The following is a 22331-nucleotide window of genomic DNA, read 5'->3' as shown; positions in this document are numbered from 1 at the left end:
CGTTGAAATTTATATTAATTTCAGAGTTTTATCCAGTGAAAAACTGAAACTCCCTTCTCTGCCATTCACTTTCCATTCCTCCCGCTGTCCGTCTGCTGCTTTCTCTCTTTCCCTTTCACTCACTTTCCTGTCCACATCCTGCCTCTCCTTCTTTACTATCGTCTATTTTCTGTTCATCTCAGTTCTGCTCCTCAACGATTTCTAACTCTAAATTCCCTCTGTTCACTCTCCTTTTCGCCGAATGCCTCCCTTCTCCTTTACCTTTCTCCCTCTCTCCTTTCTTTCTCGCACTTTCCTGTCCTTTCCGGCTCTGTGTAGGCACAGCCTGGTGAATGCCAGGCATTCCTTTGTAAGGTTAGAGCAGACAAAGGTGGACCACATCACCTGAGAGAAAACGGCCCTTTTGAATCAGCGCCAGAGGGAAAGAGAGGCTGATAGGGAAGAAAAGAAGGGGTATAAAAGCAGAGGAGAAAAGAGAGAGATGGAAGAGCGGTTTGCTGAGTGGAACACCTGTCCTCTGCTGTCCTCGCATGAACCTTCAACTCTGACCTTTGTTACTTGATATCGATGCCTTGTTTGAATAAAAGGGGCTTAACTGAAGAAGTGCATTAGGTTTGGGTGCAATCCTCCAATCCAGTTAGGTATTGAGAAGTGAGGCTTCTGGGAGCTTTTAAGGGTTTTTTTGTGCCTCAGACTAATGGGACTGAATGTTGCCAAAACCATATTAACTTATGGTATCGATGCAATTACCTCCATGCAAAACTTCACTCGAGTGACCACTGAGTCAAATAAACAAGCTCACATTGCGACCCAAACGTTAATTCCAATCATACACACAAACACAAACAACTCCACCCTTCAGTACACTCTAACCATTCACACAACCCACTCAAGGAACTTATATGCTCAATACACCCCCAAACAAACTCCCCCCACCCCAAACACACACACACACACACCCCACCTGTGAGCAGAACAGACCCCCCTACGTTAGCACATAGTGGGTCTATGTTTGGTGGCACTGGGTGTGGTGTAGGGTGGAGTGTATCGGTGACGCCAACCTGCCTTTCACGGCTTATTTTAAGGCTTTGACGAACATCAAGAGCAAAGCGAGCCTGTGTGATGCAATGCCACGGCTTTCCAGTTAGTAAACCACTCACTGTTTGTTTTTGCTCTTACTAATGGAATGGAGCGAAGGGGAAAAGTGCAGTGAAAAAGAAACTTATGACGACCAGGTGTTTTTTCCCTCTTCTCGGGAATGTTTCACCTTGTAAAAGCAAGCGAGTGGGAGGGGAGTTGTGTACCGTGCTGAAGTGAATGGTTTGGGGATTTCAAGGGGTGTGTGCTGACCAGAGGTATGAACGAGAATGAATGTGTGTTGTGTGAGAGCATTAGAGGGTGAGCTGAGATTTCCGTGGAGCTGGAGGGAGAATTCTTCGGTTGAATTGTAGCGTAGCCATGACTGGAAGAGGCGGGGGCTCTCTTGTGTTTAGGTGAACCTTCACTAACCAATTTTTTGCCTCATTGAGCTATGAACAGAAAAACTATGGATCTTGTGGAAGGGTGTGGTCAACACACACACTCACACAGAAACACACACACACCTGGGGATGAATGAATGGCAGGCCTGACTACCACACAGGGCTCCTATTGATGACATCATTGCTGGGCATCTGGTCACTCCACCCTTTCCATGTTCAGAGAGCTATTCAGTCAACGTCAAACGCACCATGGCCCTTTCACAGACATGACGCTTAGAGCTTATTTTTTAGAGATTATTCAATTTAGCCAGCTCCAATAGAGAACAAAATACTTTTCTGTTGACTCTGTAACGCCACAATCAGGAATTGGCCAGCTTACCACTCTCCATCCAATGCTGTAAAGGAGTCTCTGTACGTAAAGAAATTCAATCAAACCCACGCTTTGTTCCTCCATTGCGTGTTTAATCGCTCTGCTATCTTGATATCGGAGGAAATTGCCAGTCCAGATCAAAAAAGGGCGAAAGAAACACATAAAACCCCATCGCCATAATAAATTCAGGCCTAATGACATTCTTCAAAGAGCGGGTCCCATTTAGTATAATGGCCGTTATCCAAATATGCCCTCGTTGAGATGTAGCCCTCATGTAAAGAAAGGGAGAGTTCTGCTTGACTTTGGTTCTAACAACTGGGAGATTACACAGTCCTTGGGCATTTATTACACTTCACAAGCAAAGGATGAATGAGAAGGGTACAGCGGCACTGCCCAGCTTTTGATAAGTAGCTGGAACGTACATAGTGATTGACGTAGTATATCAGTGGACGGTGTTGACATGACTTGGCTTATGACAGGCCTTTTTATAAACCGATCACAATTGGCAGAACTTGGTGTGTGAATAAAATAATAAAAAATAAAAAAAAAGTTTTTTGTTGAACTTTTGCTTCACAGTTTGTACCTCTCTCTCCTCTTGCCGCAGCGTTTAAATATTTACTTGGAAGCACAATCTCTATCTGATCTCTAACGCAGCCAATGGCTTAGTCCCAGTAGGTCTTTCAGGAAGAGGCTAGGCCAGCTTTCCTCTGGCTCGTCCAATCACAAGCCCACAACAGCTTTTGCTTCAAGGTCCACTACCAGAGCACAGAGCCAGCGAACACACTGCCAATTAGATACTGAATGCTAAGCCTGTACTAAGCACACTGTTTTTAGTTAACCTCTGCTCCACTGGAAATTGCATAGTGAACGATAAGCAGCCGGTGTAGTTCATCCAGGTTGTTAGCTACGGTAACTTCCGCAGCATGATTTGCAATTACCCATGTTGATGAGAATTTATGCTCTTTCCCATTAACCGCTTGGCAAGATTTAAATGTAAGGTCTATTTGACACTACTAATACATCTTTTAGCAATGAATAACACGACTGTAATAGTGAAATGTGAACTAATGTCATATAGCCTATCTACTATTGCACTTTGGTGATTAACCCCTAGAGAATGTGATCATAACGACTATGCACAAACTGCAGTGGGTTACGGGCAACTACACAATGCCACTCTATGTATTAGAGTTATCCAGTGATATAATGCCATGCACAGAGATTAGTTACAGTTATTGGCCAACAGAGCTACAAGACATGGTGAGAGAGAGAGAGAGTGAGAGAGAGGGAGAGAGAGTTCTCACAGGAGACCATCGCAATAAAATCTCTGGAGTGTCTTTCGCCAACTCTCCCCACATACCTCTGCAGGTTGCGCTTGGGAATCCTTTATTTGTTATTTGTTTGTGTGTGCATGACTCGCATGTGTTTGTGCCTGAGGTGGGCAAACAAGAGCTTTGAATAGCGCAGGGATAAAGGGCTGGGTGATTTCTTGGAAGGTGAGTTGGGAAGGAGAGATGGATGGATGGATGGGTGGTGGGTGGAGGGAGATATTGATGGAGGGAGGGGGGCAGAACAGGGGCAAGAGAAGCCTCCGAAAATCCCCCTTCCTTTCCCTTCCCTTCTTTTCCCTTTCCTTCCCTTCCCTCTTCATCCTACCCCACCCCTCTCTGTGCCGCTGCTACCCCACCCCATCCTGCTCACTCCCCTCCTACCTCAGCGCAGCCAGCCACAGACACTTGCCTTTTGTATGAAGGGGGTTAACCCAATGAACAATCCTGTCTGTCTTTCCCAAAATAAGCCAGTGGGAGAGGGATCGCCGAGTAAGCCAGCGAGATTGGAGCAGCGAGGTGCACAGCCCCTGGTTATAAGCCCTGGGAGTGGGAGCGCAGCCTGCTTGGACCCACAGCCTTTAGCTCAATATACACTGCCTTGCTGCCTGCCTGCCTGCCTGACTGACTGACTTGAGTCTCACTCTACTGTTACTCTCTCTCTCTCTCTCTCTCTCTGTCCCGCTCCCTCTCTCCTTCCCTCCTACTTTCCACCCTGGAGAGCGAGAGCGCAGAGATTGGGAAGGTGCTCCTCAGACCTACTTCTGGACAGCCTGAAGACGGCACAGAGAGGATTTTTCCCTCCTCTCCCGCTCGCTCTCTCCCTCTTTCATCCTCTCTCTCTCTCCCTCTCTCTCTCTGTTACCATCTCTCTGCCAAAAAGCACATGGACTATTTTTTTTTTCCGGAGGCAGAAAAATAAGCAAAGTTAAAAAAAAAAAGGCAATTTGCTCCATCTGAGGTTGAAATTATCGTATTTTTCTGTTGCCGTAACTTTTGTTGTTGGTTGTTTTTTTTGTTTTTTTTGTTTTTCTCCTGCCCTTGTGAGCAGCATTGGAGCAGTTCAAGGAAGACTTTGCCCAGGAGCACTCCACTCCACTTTTTTGGCTGCATGTTCGTTGAATTTCTGATGCCGTCGCATCCCATGGGAGACACGCGTGGCTGAAGGAAGGAGGGAGGTAGAAGAGAGACCCACCTGAAGCTCACACCTACCGCCGCCCTCACCCGGTCCACCCCCCCTGCCCCGCAACGCTCCGAGGAGAGAACGGTAAGCCCTCCCTGCCCCTTGCTCCCTCGCGTTTCTCTCGCTCTATTAGCATCCCCGCGTCCTGTCATCCCTTCGCCTTTTACTTCTATCACATGTGGCTGCAGGGAACGTGGCCCGAGCCAAAGGCAACAAAAAGAGAAGAACAGGAAAGGAAAAAAATAAAAATAAAAAACAGACGGTGCAATATCTCAGTCATGGGACCTGCCTGCATAATTCGCCTCGGTCCTAAGCTAGAGCAGGGAGTAATAGTTTGCAGATTAAAAGGAACCAATACAGTTTCCTCACCCAGCTCCGGCCTGTCTGAGCTGGACACCCACATGTACACCCATTATAATCGTCAAGTTATAACTTTGCACCTTCTATTCATGTCTTATGAGTGTCCTATGACTTGCAGGGCAGTTTCTCTGTCATGATAGTAGAGATTCTCTCTCTCTCTGCCTTGTTAGTAGACTGATTAAAGGTCAGGTCAGACAAGAGTTCCTACATACTTATGCATAGTGTGCATTGTCTTCTGTGTGTATAAATTCATATATTTGCAGGAGGAGTGAGACATCCATGATGCATCCATGCACACATACTGTATATTTTGGGGTTTTACTGCTGGGGTTGGAGTGGGCGTGGTGTGTGTTCAGAGTGTGTGTCGGGGTGGGGCAGTGGGATATGTACAGTGGGCTTGGCTCTATAACAGATATGTCGATTAGAGTCTTAGGAGGAGCGTCATCCAATAGTGTTTCACCCGGCGTGATCTGCTGTTTGCCTCTGCGAACATGTTCAGTGCCACTCTCTCATGTGATGTTCTCTTTCATGTTTTCTTGGCATATGCTGCGACTTGTTTTGTCTTGTTTGATTACTCTGCCTTTGTTTATTTGAGTGTTTATTATACTTCATGTCCTGCGAGGGCCTGGAATGTAGCGAAGGCAAAGCAATGGTGCAAATGGACACATGGCCTTCTCCTCTTTTCTCTTCTCTTCTCTTCTCTTCTCTTCTCTTCTCTTCTCTTCTCTTCTCTCCTACTCCCCCTGTTGCTTCACTCTGTCCATCCACTGTGACGCCTCTGGCATGCAGGGCTGCATTCCTTTGTAACGACATCCCTCCATCGCAAACAGAAATAGGAGGAATATTCATGACTCTGAGTCTTCAGGTATGCAACGTGACAAACTCAGACAGAGAGAGAGAGAGAGAGAAAGAGGAACAAAAATGAAAAGGAAAGAACAAGAGGAACAAATTATCGGGGCTTAGCAAACATGACCAAAAAAAACAAAAAAAAACACAAGATACTTGTTCCAAAGTGAACGCTTTGCTGAGGAGATACATTTTTCTATCACATGTGTTTCAACGCATCAGCAGCAGTCTCTCTAAGCAAAGGCAGGAGGGAGGGAGGGAGGGAGAGAAAGAGAGACAGATAGAGAGAGAGAGAGAGAGAGAGAGAGAGAGAGAGAGAGAGAGAGGAATTGAGTGAGAGAAAGAGAGAGAAAGAGAGAGACAGAGAGGGCGAGTGAGTCTGGAAAAGACAGCAGGCTTGAGTTCTGGACTCCAAAAACATTTGGCAGCATCTTTCTATTTCACTGGCCTACGGCAAGAGAGGCTGCCTGGATGTGTACCTGTGTGTGTGTGTGTGTGTGTGTGTGTGCGTGCGTGCGTGCGTGTGTGTGTGTCTGTGCATGTATGTGTGTGTGTGTGTGTGTGTGTGGGTGCACGTGCAAGCACGCACGTGTGCACCTAGGTGTGTAACTAATGAATGTATGCTGGAGTGAGTATCGGAGTGTGTTACACAATCTTCGAGGAGAGTGAGTGAACGGATACGCGCAAAAGCGTGAACTCTCACTCTGGCGGAAAAGTACAACAGGAGTACTTGGGTCTGCAGCTGCTGGTGCACAGCAGCGCTCTGTCTGCCTCACTGTTCAAAGCAGTATTCACTTATAAAGCCCAGAGCTTCTTGTACAGATTTAGTGGTTTCCATTCAGCTTCCCACCCTCTCTCCTTATGACTAGCCATTGCTATTAAAGTGCCTATAGGTCAGGAGATTTATGCTCCCCTCTGCTCCCTCCCAGCGTCGTCCGCCTATTTCCTGGCAACACACAGATTGTATTTCCATGCCTGGCGCACGCCGGTCGGCGATGGCAACATTGTGCCGTAACCATGGCGACCCCATGCCAATGTCTGGGATTCGCTGTTCTCAGATGGGTGGCAACCGGCCGATTACTGGGTGACTGGCGGTTTTAAGCAGCTCCAGTGTGTGTGTGTGTGTGTGTATGTGTGTGCATGTGCGTGTGTGTGTGTGTTACATTATTTAACCGCGACTGACAGGCTCCAGCCACTCTATCCACTGGCTGCCCATTCAGGCCTTTGATATAAAGCGCCAAGCGTGACCAACCGTGCCCATACAACAGTCACGCCGAACGCACGGTGGCACACACACACACACACAAACGTTATGCCCTGTGCAACACACACACCTAAATGGGTTTAACACTCTTCTTAAACACAGACGCACACACACACACACATTTCAAACAGATGAACACACTCACACCGTCCTACGCCAAAGCCTCCTGCTCTGAGCCACTCACGCGCCACTGAAGTTTCTTTATAGGCCAGAACGTGTTGAAATTGGGACTGTCCAAGGGTGACTTTCAAAACACCGTCAGCCCTTCCATTTTTTTTTTTTTTTGAAGATAACTCCTGTTCTCATGTCGAAGCGTAAGCCCCCCCCACCCCACCCCGCTTGAAACAGACCTGAAAGCTTTTTGGCGAGCCTTCACCCGCGGGGGACTAACAAAAAAAAAAGAGACAAAGTCAAAAGAAAAGATTTTGGACGGCCGGCGGCTCAGATGTAAGGCATTATAGACGTCTCCTTTTCAGTCAGACGCCGGCGGCTTACTGTACTTCCGATTTTACAGATCGGCCTTTGTGTTGGTGATATAAAATCTCCTTACTCGTACTCCATCAGGGAGACAGAGACAGGGAGGATGCCTTGCCCTCAGTGGGGATTTGAGAGCATATTTACAGGAGCGGAGAGCAAAGGAGGCGGGTAAAAAAAAAAAAAAAGAACTGAAGGGGTTTTAATAGAAGTTATGGGAGCTGTCATTGCCTTGATGTTCTCTCTACATCTATGTCTCTCTCTCTCACCCTCTCTCTTTGGTTTGTATTGTGGTGTGTGCCTCGTGGCCACAGGGGGGCAGAGTTTCAAGCAGCTCACAGGGTAGAGTAAAGGGCACTGGCACACACACACATACACACACAAAGACACACAACCTCATGGCATCTTGTGGGTGAGAGAATATCCGTTGCTTTGTGTGTTTGTGTGTGCTTTAGTAAATAGTTATCCTAACTAAAATGTGAAAAACCCGCTGCCTACCTAAAAATAAACAAACAGCTCCATGACATTTCAAGTCTCATTACATCAACGCTGAAAGAATTTAGCGTGGTTTATTTTGGTTCCTCTGTTCACGTCTGATCATCATAGTCCCGGGTCTAATCCTTGGCTTGGTCACATGTCTCGCCTGACTTAGGGGCCTTGGCAAAGCAACCATCCACAATGCTGGCACATCACACCGCATTTCAAGTCAACTTAGCCCCAGAAGTCTCAATCTGGATTTCGCATGCTCCTTTTTAAGCATGCGACATCACTTTCAAGCCGGTATTAGCTCGAGACAACTGTCGATTGGAATGCCTTTGTGCGCACTTGCATGTATGTGATATTTTTCCACTCGAAGTCCAGTTGTACATGTGCATGCGCGCAACTGCATGTGTGTGTTTGTATGAGATAGAGCCCATGTGCCTCTAACGGTCTCAGATTTATGCCTCGCTCGCAGGAAATGAAGGAGAATGCCGCTCATTCTCGAGGAAAAGAAAACGCCACCAGAACGCCACTCGCTGCCCAGGAAAAGCAAACGCCCACCTATTCCTTTACCTCCCTGGAACCCAAACACCTCCAGAACACACACACACACACACACACAAATTCCCCCTCATCAGAGCCTTTTGTTTCTCGGGTACTTTTCCATAAAGCGGAAAGAGAGTGAAAACAGGCCATTCCTTTAAGGACGAGAACATTCCTCTAACAAAGAGTGTGTTTTTCCTAATCCACTCTTTTCTGCCGGAAGACGTAAGACACACGGCTGTAATTTCAGCTACACACACACACACAGGCACACACACACACTCTAATGCACGTACTGTAAGGCATGCTAACTGGTGCCGCTGATATACTGAATGAGGAATTGCTGTGAAGGGCGGTGGAAACAGAATACTGGCCCTGGACTCTGTCTTAATCAGAGTTTGAGACCATAACACTCGAGATTAATGGGCTGGATTTGTTTTTCATCTAAAAGGGGAAGAGGAGAGAGAGAGAGACAGAGGGAGAGAGAAAGGCATAGATATATTTTTGTGTCTCTATTTTTATGTCTTCTGTGCATCTGTGCGGATGCGTATGTGTGTGTTTGCCTCCACTCTTCCTTCCCCTCTGTGCATGCTCATGTGGGTTCATATTCTCCGGCCCTGTTTACTCATCCACCAGTAGCCGTCTTGGCCAGACGCGCAGCAGATATATACGCGGAAGTCAGTCAGCTGTGAGGCAGACAGTGAATCTGCACACTCATACGGCCCCCTAGAGTGGATGGAGCAGCGTGTCGTCAATCAGGGCCTCGTACTGAAGGACGCTGTGTTGGCTCTCCTCTCTGTATGAGAGCAATGAACAACAGACCACAGGATAGGAGGAGGAGGAGGAGGAGGAGAGGAGGAATAACAAATAACAGCGGGGGTCTTCTATCACTCGTTCTTGTATGAAGTGTTGCATGCTACTTGTTTATTTAGTCTCTCTCTGCCCTCTCTCTTTCTCTCTCTCTCTCTCTCTCTCTAATTCTCTGCTTCATGTCTGTCTCTCTATTTCTCTGTTTATCTCTCTCTCTCTCTCTCTCTCTCTCTCTCTCTCTTTCCCTCTCTCGTAACTGCGTCTGGACCAAAGAGAGTTTTTCCATTGGGCTGGCAGGACAGAAAGAGGGAAAGAGAGAAAGAGGGAGAGAGAGAGAGAGAGAGAGAGCAGTGGGGAGGCTTGGCAGACGCCTGTTGTTATTTTTCCTCCGCCTCCCATTGACTCTGTCAGCAGTGCCTCAGTCTTTTGAAGGGCCTCAGAGGGGCTCGACAACATGCCCTCCACAGCTATCAGAGAGAACTTATCACAAGCACGCTTACTAGACAGAGGGAGGGAAGGGGGAGAGGGAGGGAGGACAAGAAGGAGGTGAGTGTAGGGCCTCTGTCTCGTTTTATGCCTGTCATCGTTGCATTGCTACTTCTCTCCTTTCATAATGTTCCCCTTCCTGTTTCCTTTTTCCTTCTTGACTTCCTTCCTTTCGCCTCTGCTTCTTCCCTCCCTTCCCTCCTTCCTTCCTTGCCTTTCCACTGTACTTTTCTTTCTGTACTGGTGTAGACTACGAACCAAATCCTCTTGAATCAAACCCCACTCTTTACTGGGCTCAAACCAAAACCCCTGTGGTAAAGCAACCTTGTTCTCCAATGCCAGACATTGCTTTTTGTCAGTGAGGCCTGAACAAGGCGCAGTAACTAAGTCATGGACAAAACACATATTGAGCAACGCTTCCTGGAGACAAATCTATATTTTCCAATGGTGTGTTGGAGTTTTTGGGATGGCGGCTCGTGTTTTCAAAGAGAATCCAAGAGGAACAAGCAGGAATGAAAGCCGCAGCGATCGTCCAACCCAGTTCTGTTCCTTCCTAATGGGACGTGACATCTTGTGCTCTTCCTCTGAGCTTTGCTCGGCCGAACTCTGGATCCAAGCAGGGTGAGAGTTTCCCTGTGTCTCCCCAGGTTGCGTGTGAGGACCTCCCGCCTCACCGGGCCCAGTTTTGTTCTCTGGCAAAGCACGGAAAACAATATAGGGAATCCATAACAGTGAGCCGAAGCCAGGGGAAGGTAGTTTGATCCGTTTGGTTGGCTGTGTAGCGAGCTTCACCAAAGCAACACGACTCTGTGGTGAAAAAGAGTGACAGTGCGAATGTTTTCGGTGTGAGTGCATGTGTTTGTGTGCACGGGTACCTAGACTAATAAGCATGTGTGTGTGGACATGGGGGTGGGTTTATTTGGCTCATTTTTTTTTACTTTCATTCATTGCCCCTCGGTTCACCGTCTGGCAGCGAATCTTCCAAAAGCTTCCAAAAGCAGGACTAAACACAGCAGTTGGGCCAACTCTTAACAGGGGTCAACTCCTCGGTATAAAACTCAAATTATCCCTCTTTTCATCTTATTATAGATTTACATCCAGAGCCAACTGTTTATTTTTATTATTTTACTTCAGATGCAGTGAGGATATATCTCTGGCCGATAGGTCAATATTGAGTAAGGGTTGGAAATAGCACTTCTGAGACCATTTGAAAAGCTCCAGACTTTGTTATTGTTCAGTCTGAGCTTGGTTTAGACGTGTGCGTAGGTGTTCCTAAAAGAGAAAAGAGACTGGGGTCATTGTGGTGTTACGGTCCCCTCGGAGCCGAATAATAAAAAACATTTTATTTCGCAGAGCTGGATTTGCTGGTGTAGGAAATGGATGCTTAGTATGTGACACATGTATTGCACACACACAGGCGAGTGTGCTGAAATTGAGACGCACGCACACACACGCACACCAACAAATCTGTGTCTTTTCTTTCCTCTTCTTAAACCTCTTCTTGTGCACTAAAGCTAGCTGTAAGATGTTTTAATAAACTAGCAGAAGTACTATAGATCTCCTCCAGGGCTGAAGTCAGAGCCAACCCACAAAACACAATACCAGAATGAACAAGTTTTTCTCCATCTTCAGTAGCAAGCAACTTTCTATCTACCCACAACACATTTACTGTAGTTCCATCCATTACTTGGCAGAACATTCCAATTAAAGCTGATCACCTCATACCTCTCATGCCTTCTCATAAGCACATCTAAAACACTTTCCACAGACTTTGATTTTTCTGATTGTACTTGAGGAACACTTGCATGGATGTTGTTTCATAAAATGAAATTTGGAGACAGGAATTCATGATGAAATGTGGAAAACAAAATGATCAAGGCGGCTCCTTTTAGCCCATCGACTGTTTGGAGAGTTTTTATTATGAAATATCCGTGTCAGTCTTATTATGGTAATGGCTAAGTGCTGCTGAGCACTTATTTTTGTTGAAACTGCACTGGCGACTGGGAACATTTCTGAGGTCTTCTCATGTCTGAGCCTCTCTGCAGTCTTTCCCTAGCAGGTGACTACAGGTGCATGCCACATGGCCGCAACCATCTGTGAGCCCTTTTCTCCCGGCCTTAAACATGGGCACGGCATGCCACTTTCTGCCAGGATAAACACCTGAAGTTTAACTTGGCTCGCAGCGCTCCACAAAGGCAATGGCTGTAGGAGGACTTATCCCTTACAGCGGACCACCCAAGGCTTTTGGACTGCTTCTTTTGATTATTTAGTTATGCCAGAATGTATTAAGAACACAAATTAAGCCTCTGGTAGTTCATACATTCTTGGTGTATATTGATAGATATTTAATATGGCTCCAATGCTGTTTGAAAAAAAATATAACTTCTATTGAGTCATTATGGTATTTCATGATTCCACGGTACAGGAGCATTCATTTGTAGAGTGCTGGTTCTCTCAGACTTGACGTTTAAATGGCCTTGGCTTTGGGACTTAATCCTTTCTGTACAGAACTTGAGCCCATTGAGCAACATGTGTTTCATAATGCTATGTTCAGAGGCATTAGGCGCCGCGCAACACAGCCAGTCCTTCAAGGCTTTTGTCCTAATCATTTCCTGTAATCAGCGACCAAATAGAAAAACGATAAAAAGAAAAAAGCGACTTTGTGCTCATTGCAGTTTCAGCTTTATGTGGTGTGAGTCTTGCCTTCCGGAGTGCACTGTGCATTGTGTGTGTGTGTGTGTGTCGTCTGAACTTGACTTCTCTTGTTTCTGTTTATCCCTATAATATATGTAATGCTTCCTGGAGTCAGTCAGGAGAGGCAATGCAGTTTGGCAGCCTTCCTAACAAGCTGAGCAACTACTTAAAGAAGCGGTTAAAGAAGAAGAAGAAGAAGAATTTTGTTTCATGCTCACAAGACAGGAAGGGTTATTGCATTGACGAACAATTTAGGAGGAATCACAAGTGGAATAGTGTTTCATGAAGTAACATTTGAGATGCTGTACTGTGAAGACTAAGATAAACAAATGCAGGACTAATTGGATGACAGCCACACTCTGTTTGCTCCTCCATCTCCCCTTTGCTCAGTTTCTCCTGTAAATATGAACATAAGTAAAGAATCTTTCCCCTCATAAAAATTAGGCTTCAAGATGAAATACGAATATTTCTACAGATCGAATACTATATTTAGCGCATCCTTAGACTTCACCAGTATCTGTGCTATGCTGTCAGCTTTTTCCATATGTGAGAGCAGCAATGTATTTATCTAAGACTCAAAGGCCCAAGATTAGAAAAATTAAGAAGCTGCTGTTGGCAGTAACAACACAGCGCCGTAGTTGGAACACGCTACAGTACAAACTCAAAGCACCACTGAATTTGCGGTGGCAAGTGAACTTTCTTACAGAAAGCTGGGGAAGTTCAAAGATTTATATGACCTAAGTGAAAAATTGAATCTTCTCTAGATGATAGATTTCAGTATGAGGATGGAAAAAAACATCTTATACCTGACATTAACCATGCATTTGTTTCTGTGACGGGTTGGACTGTGAAGGCTACAGAAGTACAACCACTTCTGGGAGGATGTTCTCTGGCCAACAAACATAACACTTAATTAGGGAGGGCTTTGAATCAATTACCGCCAACTTTCATGTGGTTTGCAGATGGCTACACACTCTCTCTTCCCACTTTCCTGCTCTTTCCTCCGCATGCCGCCAGCAGAAAGCCCTGTTGTGTTGCCTCAGTGCTAATTTGAACCAGAGAAGTGGTCATTTCCGAACGGTGGGCCCCGGTCTGCTCCGCAAGCAGAACCGACAACCAGCCCAATGGCGTCCAAGCTGGACCACTCCCAAAACTGGGCAAAAACCACACAAACCCAACTCTTCCTGACATGTGGTGAGAGTGTGATAGGGATGTGGGAAACATCACGAAGGGTTAGGAAAGAGGGATGACGATGGATCCATCTGGAAGAGAACGAGAAAGATGGAAGTGTAAGAGATGATGAAAATGGGGAGAGGAGAAAGTTGGAAGGGGCGGTAGTTGCGGGAAAGAGGCAAGGAAAGGTGAAAGTACAGGAAAAGAGTTGAAGGTGAAGCAGAAAAGAGAAAATAAGCTTCGTTTGAGGAACACTCAGTTTGTAGCAACCATGTGGCGTCTTTGATCCGGCCGAGGATTTGAACCAGTGTCAACAGAAACATGCAGGGGCCGTCTGTTTGCCCCCAGACACAGATCATTCCTCCATGAATTACTCTGCCTCAGTTCGCCGCAACCTCTCTACTACTCCAATGTTTGTTTACCCTGTCGGGAACACCCGGCCCATTCCTCAAGTTGAGCAATGAGCACAATAATACCCCAGTACTCGTGCAATCAGCTAAACTTTCTTTGCTGTTGATCTCAAGAGGGAAGCAAATCTCTACATCCAGTTTTCCAACATTTAAAAAGTGCATTGTGTTGGTCCTGCATTTATATCCTGTAGTCTGTACAGTGGCAAAGTCATTCCTCATTTGCCAAAAGTCCTAACACAGGATCCATTCAGGCAACCTTCACTGCCTTCCACCATAGGGGGATGAAGCATCTATCCCTCAGGGAGTGGAGGGAAAAGTGAGGGATAAAGAGGAGGTGGAGGAGGAAGAAGAGGATGCAGACATGTCTGCCAGATCATTACAGCGAGAGGATGTGTCCTGAACTCTATGTCCCTGCCATATGACAGCCTGCTGATTCAAACCTCATGTTGGCAGCAGAGACAATGAAGAGACAATGGAGTCAGAGGCATGTCCATGGTTACACTGCAAAAAATGTCCATCTTAGCAAGGTATTTGGTTTAGTATTGAGTTTTAAAATCTTGTTTTCCTTAACGCTGCACTAGGCAAGATTGTTTTGTGAAAATACAGCTGTCTTATCAGCCTAAATCACACAGTGGGACTGCAATAGAGAAGACCCGTTCCACCTAACTGAGTCTAGATTCACTCTATTTGTCCAAATGAAATTCTGGTGTCACGTATGAACAACTGATTGCAACATTTCTGTTAACTCCCGGCCAGGTTAGTTACTGTTGCTATGTCTGACAAACTTTGAAGATGGATGCTATGATAGACGCTACAATCCGACTCTGTGGTTCCCCAAAAACACATTGTTACCATGTTATGTCCTTGTCAGAGTCAAACCGCTGCAACAAAAGCCGTACCTTTGTACTTCTGAGCCAAACTCTCAGATGATGTCAGAAGAATTAGACGGATGCTAAGCACGGATTGGTGGATCGCTATGTCAATTATTTTGCAAATGGTTAATTCTCTGCCCACAGTAAGTGATGAATCAAAAAACATCAACACAATAGGCTGGGTGTTAAAGTCCAAATTTGTCAAACAGTTACCTCTCGCTGCCATTTGGAGCCACCAATGTGCAAAGTTGAGTAGTGTAGCTTTAAAAAGAATTGGAAAAATTGTACCACTGGAATAACAGAATTTCACTTCTTTCCAATGCAGCTTCACCTGTTTCGGGAATTTTCTTTAAACTAGTGACAATATCTTGAAATAAGTATAGCCAGTATAGCCGTAACAGTTATCACATGCCACATGCAGTTTTGCAGATAGACAGTACATCAAGTTCAAAACTTAACTCAAGTCTTCCCTTTGGTTCTAGGATAGCTTTTAATCTGCAGTACAAAATCGGCCCTGTGTTGTGTGGAAAGGGTTAAAATATCAGAGAGACAGGGAGAACCATGGATCTGTGTGCTTAGTCCCTCTCTGGGAGTGGATAAGCAGGGACATCTCATCTTGAGGGATGCTAGGGAAAGCCAGCTGAGACAAGCCAGGCGTAACGAAGCAGGGAAACGCACAAACAGGCACTCACTCACACACAGAGTCAATGACAAATCCAGACCCCCTCAACACTTGTGGGGAATGTGTGTAGACCCCCTCCAAGCCAGCACAGTACACACTAACAGTGCCCTAATGAATTGCGGGCCTCTCCCTGGTGGGCTATATATGTGTGATCAGAAAACCAGGTTCGCTGACATTTCTCTCACTCTCTCTCTCTTTCTCTCTCTCTCTCTCTCTCTCTCTCTCTCTCTCAGCATTCCCATGCATAATTCTGTTGATCACAATCCCCTCGCTGTTTCCTCCAGAGTCTAGTTTGTTGACAGGTCTCTCCCAGTGAGCGGAAAGTGATGATTGTCAGGTAGTTTTAGCCCAGAGCTCATCCCAAAGAGGAATAATGCTCCTGTTGTAAAGCACTGCAGTGCTCCTGACAAGGTAGAATATAAGCACTGATTCAGAGACAGTTGATTTGCATCACTCCAGTTTCTATGACTATGACAGCACATACTGGAAGCGAATCTGATCTCAGAGCCAGACCTTTGGAACTTGAAGATGTCATGCACTTTTCCATCATTGTATCTCTTTAGCACATTGGATGTTCCCGCTACCTGCAGTGTTTTTGTAAGCTCCAACAGAAGTGATGCATAGTGGAAGGAAGTGGGTGAAGATTAAGTATTAAAGCATTTCCTTCCTCCTGGGCCCTCATCAGACAAGCCAAGTATGACCTTGTGACCTGCATGTTGCCAATATGCTACTGTGTTGGTCCCTTTCAAGGCATTCGTATGGCAGCAGTGCAAAGCCACCATTGTTGAATCCCAGAATGCTTTGCAGACTTGACAGAGGTGGGAGTTTTGGTTTGTAGCATGGCAGCAACCAAGAGAATAAGAACTGTGTGATTCTAGAAACTCACAGACAGGATTGTTTGGGCCAAGGCTGCAATCAAGACAGAGTTGTCTCTTTGCAGAGATTACACACACGCATAGACGCACAAATATACACACATTGGGTGTCCAAGCATCACTGAGTGGTAACTATGGGGACCAAACACTACAAGACAGGAGCCGAGCTGTAGGGTTTCCCACTGCTGCTTTCTTGCTCAGTGACTCATATCGAAAAAAAGGGAGAGTGATGTTGAAGAATGCGCTGCATAGAGTCTACATCGATTAATCTGCTAATCTACTCCATGTGACACTCCTCCTCCCTCCGTCCCTCCCCTCTTACACTGCTCTCAATAAGGTTATTCAGAGAGGGAGGAGAAAAAAACTTTTGCTTGTAATGCCGCCAGGGTCCAATTGTCCAAATAGTTCTCGGTCCTGCCAGACACAACAGCACATTCACAGTCTCAGTCTGTCTGTGAATTCAATTCAGTCTGCTACGTTTTTGATTCTGTCTTCTATTGTGTCCTTTGGTGATGTTGGCATTTCTCTAAGGTGCTGCCAGCATGTCTGTGTCTGTCTATTGTCAAGAGAAGACACGGCAGTGCTGTTGCTGGTGTCCTTGTCCATGGTCTGCTAAACACATATGAGCCATGTTCCCCAAGCAGAGACACACACACACACACACACACACACACACACAGACTTAAACTTTGCGTCTCCCCTCTCCTCCACTTGTTTTATGTCCCAGGGAGGAATGAATGTTGTCATGTCTCGTCTGTAACCCCAGATACACTCCATCCTATGTCCTCCCTCTGCATCTTTCTCTCTTCTCTCTCTCTCCCTCTCTCTGTCTCTCTCTCTCTCTATTGCTCTCTCTCTCTCGCTCACTCCACACAGGGCGTCTGGAATGTATCTGTAATTGCTCTCAGTGCATTTTTCTGCAACAGGAGGGGAGGCAGCTCAGACAGTAACACAAAGCGTTTTTGGTGGGTGAGAGAATATGCAAAGATACAGACAGACAGTCAGAGAGACAAAAAACAGTACGGGGAAAACAGTACAGTGCATGGTGGTGATTGTTTCTTAGCCGAGTGGGACGGTTTGCCTACACACACACACACACACCCCCACCTCTCCCCAACGGAAATAATCTGAACTACAGAGATAGAAATCAGTGCTGCTCATACAGCTGCATTCAAAGAAGACTGGCCTAGACCAGATCAGGGGCTGATTTCCCAAAAGCGTCTCAGCACAAAGACCATCTTTGTCCTGTTGACTTACAATAGGAGCAAAGATGACTTCGAGTTAAGATGCTTTGGGAAACCCAGGTCAGAGTCGCGCCCACTTTTAAACCCAGCTGGTAGGGTTTTGCATCCAGTAAGTGTTGCGCCCCGCACTATCAGTCTCGACAAGATCTATTTACACATGTGCGTTTGTGCGATAAGCAAATAGTAGCCATTACCATATGCTGAGTGTTAGAGGGCAAATGTGTTTTCCCCATGGCGTGGATCAAGAAGCAGAAGCAGAAGAAGAAGACGAAGAAGAAAAAACACACACACAAGCAAAAATGAGTGTGACCACTGTGGGAGATGTGGTGAACTTCAAGAAGGGGCGAGGGGGGGAGGTGAAAGAAATTTGGCATGGCCCATGGAAACGGGTCTGGAGCCGGCACATTCGCACACAAACACATATACACACACGCGCATGCACGCACAAACACACACACACACACACAGGCGCACACAAAGCAGACAGACTCTAGCACTCGTCATTCAAACAGCATTTTAAGGGCCATTTAAGCCATTCCAATAAAAACCGCAGTCCTTATAATACGTTGTCCGGGGGAGACGGAGATGGAGAGAAAGTGTTGGGATGGATTGGGGGGGGGGGGGGGGGGGGGGGGAGATGGGGGGGTAGAGAGAGCTAGAGGAAAAGTAAGTCAGACAATGTTTGTTTTGAAGTCTGCGCTTTGAACCTCTCTCTGTCTCTCTCAAGTCGTTCTCCCTCTCTCCCTCCATCCCTCCCTTCCTCCCTCCCTCCCTCCCTCCCTCTCTTTCTCTCTGAGAGGGAGCTGAGTTCTCCAGTCTGGGGAAGAGATTTAGTGATGGTGGGAAGGTGCGAGGATTGTCTTATCGACAATCAATCCGGTTCCTCCTTCGTGTGCTAGACGTGTGCTGGTTCCTACCAGCGTGATTCTTAAGGCAGTGACACGTAGGACATGACTTTGTGCAACACTGACAGTCCAACAGTGCCCAAATAGTAGCCTTAGCATCGTCCTCTTAATCCCATGTCAGCATCTTTGAACACGTTTGACCCCGTGGCACGCCGCTGGCAGTGTTACCCCCCCCCCCCCACCCCCAACAAACTCTTTCCTCAGAAAACGTGACAGACTAGACCGACATGTACAGGAAAGTGGGGGGGTGGGGGGGGTTTATCTGTCTGCCTCGCGACTTTAAATCTCCGTCCAAGCCCAACAACCGCATATGCACCGTTGCATTCCGACGACTGTTATTTCGGCATTATGTCTATTTGCGCTGTTCTCAACGGAGAGGCTGTGAAAAGTCGTCTAAACACAGCTCTCTCATACCATGCGATCCTGGCCGGTGTTAGCACAGCCGAGGGAGTGCAAATATGGACTAGGGTGATGGAGATGTCGGATAACCGCCGCGCTCCCTGACTTCATTCCTCGCGTCCTTCTCCTTTTTTTTCCTTTTCCCCCTCTCTCTCTCTCTTGATCCTTTTTCGTTCCACCTCTTCATTATATCCACCCTCTCAGTCGGCCTCTTAAGCATGCAAATCCCCCTTCCTCTCTAAAGGAGCTGTGCCCAGTTGGCGCTGCCGCATTACAAGGGAGTCCTGGCTGGTCTTTGTGCCCGCGTCTCACCCACTAGCAAAAGGTCTCGCCAAGCCTCTAAATTGCTTCTCTTCCTTTCTATTTTCACTTAGACTCATGATCCGCATACGCGCACACAGACATCCGCACATACCTACATGCACACATGCACACCCGCCCACAAAAGCAGACGCACAGACCTCCAAACCCGTATGCTTTACAAATCATTCAAAAGACATCGCCTATGTGATTTACAGACGTCTTACTAGCTTGTTCTTCTTGATACCAACCCCACCCCCCCACCACACACCCACATAAACGTCTCTTAAACTTGCGGTTTGAGGGCGAGTCGATGCCTCCCTTCTCCTATCCCCATCTCCTTTTGCTTTGTGTAAAAAAACCCAGAGAGAGTTTGGGTTTTTCGCCCCTACCTCTCCAGACCTAAGTAAACACGCTCGCTTCCAAACCATACGGAGTCGCGCTAAAGAGACGCGTCAGCCGGGGCCCGGGGTTGTGCTTTCTCAGCAGCGGATGAGTGATTTGAGAGGAAAGAGAGGTTTTGTGGGCAATTTACATGCGCGGGACTTTGAGTCATCCCGGGGTCGTTTGCGGGCTGAGAGCAGCCAGTCCCCCCTCAGCTCTGGACGGGCCGTTATCTTTCTCTTTGACGTGCTTCAATCGCACTCGCTCTGTCACTGCTTTTCTGGTGTAATCGCACACTTCCAAGAGGGGAAATGCGGTCGTCAGGGCTATTGATGGGGTTTGAGAGAAAGATGTGCGCAATTGCAAGGAGAGAGGAGCGAGGAGAGAGAAAGAAATAGCATAAGAGGGACAGGGAGAGAGAGAGAGAGGGAAGCAGAGCGAGACAGAGAGACAAGACATACGATCCGTTGCCATTGTGTGCCGCCTGCCCTCAGCGGACAGATTTCATGGTAGACAGGAGAAGAGTGGAGTTGGTTGGCGATGCTCATGCCCACCTCCCTCCCCTCTGTGTGGCCCGCTAGCGTGGTATTGCCCAATTGAAAAACAATGGCAGAAGTCTCCCATCTGGGTGCAGTTTGTATCTCATGCCAGTCTCAGTGGGAGTGATAGAGAGAGACCTCCAGAGAGCTTAAAACAACAACAGCTCGCAGTAGAGAAGACTGGTAACGTATTTCCAGCTACTGCACACAGACACACACACACACACTCACACACACACTCACAGTAACCCAAGTGCGTAACTATTAGGTTGATATAATTCGGAAATCTGGTGACTGATTACATTCAGGGGAAAGGCAGAATGGACAAGCATTGAAAAGACATTAAAATAATGAATTGTGTGATGAGACGGATGGGAAGAGAGAGGGAGAGAGAGAAAGAGAGAGAGAGAGAGAGACATGGCCTGTAGAAAGACCATGGCAAGTGCAGTGGTGGAATGTTCAGGGGTATTTTAATGGAGTTTCTTTCTCCACACCTGTGGAACTAATAGCAACCCAGTGAAGTCAGATCTCCTATGAAAATATTTTGTGGAATGAGGGAGGGAGAGAAAGAGAGAGAGAGAGAAGAAGGGGAGAGAAATCAGTTTGGAGGTTCATACCTAAAGACAGGCGTGTAGTTTGGCTAAGGCCTAGGATTTCCATTAAATGGCAGGTTTGAGGAACAAGATAATTGCTCTAGCAGAGGCTCCAGCCTCAACCCCGCCTCCTCTCTCCCTGTTTCTCATACACACACTCGGGCCCATGTGCTGCAGACTCTCTCACAGGAAAACACACTCGGGCATGCACGCGCACACAAGAACACATGCCATTTCTCTTGATTAAAACAACAACAACAACAACATTGTGCTCATGCTGTTGCTATTTGCAATTGCTGGATTTTGGGCCTGGTTGCAAATGGTAAATACAAATACTTTGTTTTTGAAAACCAGACTTCCTCTGCCATTTGGATGTGAACATACGCTCGCTTAGGTTAAATGAGGTCATGGAGGATATGAAGCCAGAATGTGGTATGGAAATGGTCCTGGCTAGTATTAGAGGATTGGTTGAGGCTTTCCACTGATGCAAACGCTCCCCCTATTGCTCCTTCCTTCTTTCTTTGAAGTCAATGATGGCAATAGTTATCACATAAATGATGACTGGTTACAGGCTTATTCCCAGGTCCCTTTTGCAATTGAGTTGTGGAATGAGTAGTGGTGGTTTAGCTTGGGATTAGGTCTTTTACAGCAAAATATCCATTTTAACAATTTAATATAGCATTGAGTCATAAAATTGTATTTTTCTAAGTATCTGCCAATGGAGTGAGTTTCCAGTGCAAATCAACTTGTTTTGAAGAGTTTTCTTGAAGTCATTTTATTGAAGCCAGTGATCTGACATAGTCTGCCTTGTTTCAAGATAATAGCACTTGTTTCTAGAAAAAATCTATGTGAAACATGAAACTGTGGAATTATCTCACCCAACTGGGAGAATTTTTCACTTGTTTTAAGGAAAATAAAAATTCAAGATTATATAAGAGACTAAATGACTTGTTAAGATGGACATGCTTTTGCAATGTAGGACTTTTTTTTTCTTGATTTGTTTGAAAATTGATGAGGAGTTGATGTGTTGAGTGCGAAGAAATATGACATAGGAGTGTTAAAAGATTTTTCCCATAGTGGATAACCATTAGGACGTATTTCTGTGTATTTGGGTGTCTGCTTTACGGAGCGGTGGTATGTTTATGAGCCCGCTATTAAAATTCCTGTCTCCGATTAGGGCAAAGCCACTGACAGCATTCCATGAGTGGGAATGGGAACGCAACCGCATTATTAGAGTGACAGACACTCCAGGCTCAACCACCAGCGCTAAGGCTAGATGGCTAACATGACAAGACATTCAATAAAGATGAATCATGTTTGGCATTGTCACTTTGCCTGCAACATCTTTATAGAAAGAAAAAAAACACACTGGGAAAGTAAAGGGTCTCAATCTCCTTGGTTTGTTTGAAATGACTGTGGAAAAATCCTAAGGTAAAGATCATTCTCTCTACATACAGTATGTGGTAAAGACTCTGGCTAGACAGGCACAGACCAGCAAAGACTGACCAGAAATAACAGGATCCCAGAAAGTGACTGACATGGGATTTGACCCTCTGATCTTTTCAAGTGCTTCATAATTGGTCACATTTCCTGGGTCACGGCGGGTCACGGAGCGTGCCCAGTGGGAGGCCAGGCG

The 22331-nt window shown here is 46.3% G+C and overlaps 1 protein-coding gene across 1 annotated transcript in view; it reads left to right on the top strand.

Annotated features, from left to right (window-relative positions):
- The first annotated feature begins 3918 nt into the window (after positions 1–3918).
- The window catches only part of LOC139663505 (collagen alpha-2(VIII) chain-like), a 45082-nt gene continuing 26669 nt past the window's right edge, over positions 3919–22331 (top strand). The window contains 1 exon segment of the mRNA XM_071542194.1: positions 3919–4446. The gene's annotated coding sequence lies outside the window, so the exon portion shown is untranslated.

The sequence above is a fragment of the Centroberyx affinis genome, unplaced genomic scaffold, assembly GCF_046629955.1.
Source record: "Centroberyx affinis isolate AG114_WGS23_722 - 3 ecotype Tasmania unplaced genomic scaffold, CSIRO-AGI_Caff_v1 ptg000227l_1, whole genome shotgun sequence".
Classification (NCBI taxonomy): domain Eukaryota; kingdom Metazoa; phylum Chordata; class Actinopteri; order Beryciformes; family Berycidae; genus Centroberyx; species Centroberyx affinis.
Note: the sequence above shows the minus strand (reverse complement) of the source record. Positions and strands in the feature narration are given on the sequence as shown.